Source organism: Pleurodeles waltl, chromosome 4_1 (assembly GCF_031143425.1).
Source record: "Pleurodeles waltl isolate 20211129_DDA chromosome 4_1, aPleWal1.hap1.20221129, whole genome shotgun sequence".
Classification (NCBI taxonomy): domain Eukaryota; kingdom Metazoa; phylum Chordata; class Amphibia; order Caudata; family Salamandridae; genus Pleurodeles; species Pleurodeles waltl.
In genome coordinates, this window is record NC_090442.1 from 614,870,714 (window position 1) to 614,876,713 (window position 6,000).

Genomic DNA, 6,000 nt, shown 5'->3' on the forward strand with positions numbered 1-6,000 from the left:
GTCACTCCTCATCATTTCATTGGCGACGAGGTAGAAGAACCTATTGACATTTATATCAACACCCCAACACTACTGGATTGGCTAAAGTGTGGCAGAGACTTAAACTTCATTTTGGGGACAGTCCGGCACCATTTGAATCAACTTGGCACACACAACTTGTTTGACTTGCCGATTCTACTACGGAGGCGCTGCAAGATATGGCCGCTTTCAAGATACAGCCGCCGTCTTGGCCGATTTAACCGTTCCTTCGCAGTGCGGAGATTCAGCTGTTTTTCACTTCGGATGTGCGTGAGGCACTGTGCTAGCTTTGGGGCGCTGCGCTTCTCTACAGGGCAGCGAAGCTACGGAGAGCCGATTTAGCCAATAGGAGAAGTGGCAAATTGGTTTATCGGCTGATTCGCTTCTTCAGAGTGTTGAACGACGTATCTTCCTTCGACTCCCCAGGAAGTTGTCCCGGGTGCCAGAAGGTGGCATTACTACGCTAAAGAAGAGATAGAGTTGCAGGATAATACCTTCTAGAGCTGGGACTGTAATTTTGTAAACTGTTCTATACTGGTGATTGTGTACTTTCATGAATTTAATTGTAGTTTGGGATTTATTTATTCTCAAAACTCTTTAGTTTTAATTCAGATTTAAGACTTAACACTATTTTGCATGTCATACAGTAGCACAAAATTTTAAAAGAAATATTGATACATTATTTAGTAGTATTATTCACAATGCAGAATGTAACTTGTCTGCCATTTTTCTAACCTTCTCCTGGTGAACCACAGATTCCATGGAAGAAATGGAAAAGTGTATTTGCGCATTATGCAAGAGTTTGTGGCACTTCATTGAGTGCAGAGTGCAAGATGTCGCTTTTATTACACTGTCTAGGGGCGGAAGTCCAGGAAGTTTTTGAAAATCTTCCTGAACTTTCTGTTGATGATGCGAGTGAGCACAATGATTTTGAGATTTGTATCAAAAAACTAGATTTACATTATTTACCTAAAGTTTCCACAGTTTTAGAAAGGTATCACTTCGGAAAAGGAGTTCAGCACTCAGGTGAATCTGTAGAGGAATACATCACAGTTCTCAGGAAATTAGCCTCATCATGTAGTTTTGGGAGTAATAAAGAAGAAAGGTTAAGGGACCAATTCATGTTGGGCTGTAGTATTGAGAAAATAAGAGAATCCTTTTGGAACAAGGATAATCCTTCCCTTAGCGAAGTGATTGTTATTGCTAAAATGCATGAACATAGTTCAGCTTGTGTTGAAGAAATTAGGAAGACAAATCTTACTGAAAGAGAATGTGAGGTACATCTTGTTGGTCATAAGAAGAACCCACAAGAGAGGGTGAAATCTCAGAGAAGAGACAAGGAAAATTCAAAAGTCAATAAGGAGATAGAAAATTTCCAGGGAAGGTGTTATAGGTGTGGAGAGCTTGGTCATTATGCTAACTTTAAAGGCTGTGTTGGGTGGAAAGCTTCTTGCAAAAAGTGTGGTAAGAAAGGACATGTTACTTCGTGTTGTAGGAGTGCAGACATAAAGAAAAAAAGGGTCCAGGAAATAAGTTTGGAAGATGATGATGTTCTTGAAGAATTTGTCCTACAAGTCAAAAAGGGTAACGGTGGTCCAATAGAGTCTGTACAAATTGAGGGAGTAAATATTCCCATGATGTTTGACTCGGGAGCAAAAATTACACTTATTCCGAGAACTCTTTTTGAAGAACATCTCAGAACGTCTGTAAGACTTTTCAAACCTGATATTTCACCTAAAGGGTATGGTGGAAAACCAATTAATTTATTAGGTTACTTTATTGGCTCAATTCAATTCAAAGATAGGTCTACAGTTGGTAAGGTCTATGTTTCCATGAGAGGTGAATCTCTTATTAGCTGGTTTCACCAGAGAGATTTAAAGGTGTATCTTGACCCTAATGAATGTCCACCTGTAAGATTGAAGAATGATGTGTGTATTGATACTGTGAAACATGATGGGGATGTCAATGTTAACAGTACGAGACCGTCATATGAACAAGAATTTCCTAGCCTTTTTCAAAATAAACTTGGATGTATGAAAGGTTATGTACATAAAATTAAGATGAAGAAAGATGTCATACCTGTGGTCAGCAAAGTAAGAAGTGTACCTTTAATGGTCAAAGAGAAGATGAAAATGGAATTAGATAAGCTTAGGCTGAATGGCATTATCAAAGAAGTGGAGGCAACTGAATGGTTGGCTCCAGTAGTCATGGCTGTAAAGGCCAATGGTGAACCAAGGCTTTGCATTGATTTGAGAGAATTGAATAAGTGTATAGTGGTGGATCATTATCCTTTGCCCAACATTAATGAAATGTTAACTTTATTAGGAAATGCGAATTGTTTTTTTTCTATAGATTTAACATCTGCCTACCACCAGATTACTTTACATGAGAACTCTCAAGATTTAACAGCGTTCATCACTCCTTTTGGCTGTTATAAGTTTATTCATATGCCCTTTGGTCTGGCTTCAGCTGCAGCTGTTTTTCAACGTGCCATGGAAAGACTGCTGGGAGGACTGCAAGGTATCAAGGTATATCAAGATGACATTCTTGTTTATGGTAGAGATGAGAAAGAACACAACGAAAGGGTACGCCGAGTTCTTCAGAGACTTGAAGAGAGTGGTTTGACCTTGAAAGCAGGAAAATGCTAATTTAATCTTCATGAAATTGATTATCTGGGTCACAAAATTTCTTCCAAAGGTATTGAACCCAAGAAAGAATTGGTTGATACAACTGTTAACTTTTCCAGTCCTGCCTCAAAAGATGAGGTAGTGAGATTTTTGGGTATGGCAGAGTTTTACAGTAAATTTGTGGATCATTTTGCTGACAAAACTACATGTATGAGAGAATTAGTAAGGAAAGGTGTCACCTTTGACTGGAGTGATGAGTGTGAAAAGGAGTTTGTTTCAATGAAGCAAAGTTTGAAATTTGCTGCTAGTTTGAATAGTTTTGAACCCGGACAACATACAATAATAATGTCTGATGCCAGCGTCAAAGAACTTGGGGCTGTCTCAATACAAACATGTGGTGGTGTTGAAAGAACAATACTTTTTTTTATCAAGGTCCTTGAAGGGAGCAGAGTTAAACTATTCTGTTATTGAAAAGGAGGCGTTGGCTGTGTTTTGGGCGGTGAATAAGCTAAGGAAATTTGTATGGGGTAGCAAATTCTTGGTAAGAACAGACCATAAGCCATTGAAAGAAATCTTTGAAAAGAAAGGGTTGGATGCTGTATCTGGTAGAATCAGAAAATGGGTAGTAGCCTTGCAGGAATTTACATTTAGTGTTCAGTACATACCCGGGATTGAAAACAACCTTGCAGACTGTTGTTCGAGGTTAGTAAACGACAATATGGAGTCTGAGGATGCTTCCATGTATTATGAAGACGACTTTGATGTGTGCATGATCAGGGACGGTATAATTAAGGAAAGTGACTGGACATTGGAGTTATTCGGTGATGAAGTTTTACAGAAAGTTATAAAAAAAATCAGAGGTGGTTGGGAAGGTACTGAGAAGAATGATCAACAATTATTTGGGTTCTGGAGAGTCAGAGATGAATTATCAACTCATGGTGATTTCGTATTGAGAGGAACGGGGCTTGTTCCTCCAGGGAAGTTGAGAGATGAATTAATCTCCATGTCTCATGAGAGCCATCCTGGTATTTCCAAAACAAAAGAAAGGTTAAGACTCATGTATTGGTGGCCAGGTATGGATGTGTCAATTGAAAGATGTGTTAGGGAGTGTGTAGAATGTTTCAATGCTGACAAGACTTTAACTTGTAGAACTCAACCCATGAAAGTGAGGGAGCTACCGAAAGAACCTTGGCAAGAAAATACGTTGGACATTTTGGGTCCGATTAGACATTCAGGCTCTGATAAATACATTATTGTATTAGTGGATATATATTCAAGGTGGCCAGAATTCAAGATCACTACCTCTGTGGAAACACGCAATGTAATAAGCTTTCTTAATGATATTTTCGATAGAGAAGGGTTCCCTTCCTCTATTCTGACTGACAATGGTGTACAATTGGTCTCACAAGACATGGAAGGTTTTCTGAGTGAAAGAGGCATTAAACATAAGAAGACTTCTCTTTACCATCCTGAAACCAATGGAATGGTGGAGAGGTTAAATAGAGTATTAAAAGAAACTATTCAAATGGCTTTGGCAAATAATAAATGTTGGAAAGAGGAAGTGTCATGTAAAATCAGGATCTATCGGTTGACCCCTCATTCTGTTAGGGGTTTTTCACCTTTTGAGTTGTTCAAAAGGAGAAAACCAAACACGTTGGTGTGTCCTTCATGGGTAAATGACAAGGTGGGTTTGAAATCTGAAACTTTATGTAATGATAAGCTAAAATGTTTAAAAGAATTTAAAAAAAAATCTGAAAAGAAGACCAGATTTGATAAGCGCAGAGCAGTAAAGTAGTAATTCAAGTAGGTGATTTTGTCAGGATAAAGAATCCTCATTTTGGTCTTTCTAAAGAACATTCAAAATTCTCAAGACCTCTTGAAGTTAAGAAAGTTCTGGGAAATGCTGTAAGAACTGAAGATCACAAAGTGTGGAACATTGGAAGGGTAGTCAAGGTGAAATCTGCTTTTGAGGATGATAGATCTGTGAGAGGTGATGTAGAGGGAAAACATGGTAATGTTGACGACCATTGTTCACCAAGGAAGTCTTCAAGAATTATCAAACGTCCTAAAATCTTAGATGACTTTGTTTAGAACATATGTTTCTTTATTGTATGTGTTTTCTTGCTAAAAGTTGTCATTTTACTTATATTCTCTTCATTGTTGTTATAATTTCATTTTGATGAAGGGAGGGAGATGTGTGGCATTCTGTATGTAGAACTTGTAAGTAGGAACCTGGTTACGGAACCTGGTGACTGTTACTATGAGAACCTGGTGACAGTGACCCTGTTACTATGAGAACCTGGTGACAGTGACCAGGCAATCTGACAGTTGGAGGAGAGGAGGAGAGGAGCAGAGAGAGAAGGCTTGTGTTGGCTGGGGTGTTTTATTAGACTCTTAACTTGAATAAATCACAACGGATTACATCATAAATGGTGTCACTCCTCATCATTTCATCTGACTTATACAGGAACCTAAAGTGAGAACCTTCAGTCAGCTGGGGAAGATTCGGGCACCACCAATATTGAGGTCATCACACAGCCATGAAGGTCATGCGATTAAGAAAGCTGTGCCCATTTGTCCCATTTTTTGCTCCCAAAATCAAAGTCTGGGCATTTTTAGTTGCTACGGCGTGCACATAAATATGTCTGGATAGCCTCGTTCTTGAAAAACATCAAGCAGACCATAGTGACGTGTTACCCATTTATGGTTTCTACGCAATATTATTCACAGGATATCCGCTTTCATATCCTGTAAACAGGGAAAGTGGACCTCCGTTATAATTACGTTTTTTGCTTCGAGCCAAGACAAATATTTTGGGCTTTGATAGATAATGGTCTCGATCTCATGTCACACTGCTGGTTCAACTAATTTTTTTATTGTGAATCTGTTTTATGATGGAGTGTGACGCGTAATAAAGCGAACATACTTTCAGGGCCTTACCTGTAGAAGGTAAAACACCAATTCCCTTTCAAAGGGAAAGGACCAATGTGTGTTCTCAGTGTCGGAAGTGAGGCATCTGTCATTACTGTCTGTGACACATGGTCTTGGCAAATCATACATCTTCGGCATTCTTTCCCGTGACACAATGGCAGAGATTTTGAATCAGATTGAGACATGGTGATCCTGTCTTCTAGGAGTGTTGAGACCACTGCTATTCACGGCACTGCTGAAGAGGCATCATATCAGGGTGATGATAAACATTCATGGTGTCAGTGATTCATTGGTGGTGATAATATCTGCCATCTTTTAACTAAATACAAGTTTCTCTTCTAAAAAGATACGCCTGATTTTAGGGTGTCCAGTAATGCACTCCGATATTGGGGTGGTACTGGACCTTTTATTATTTGTTTATATT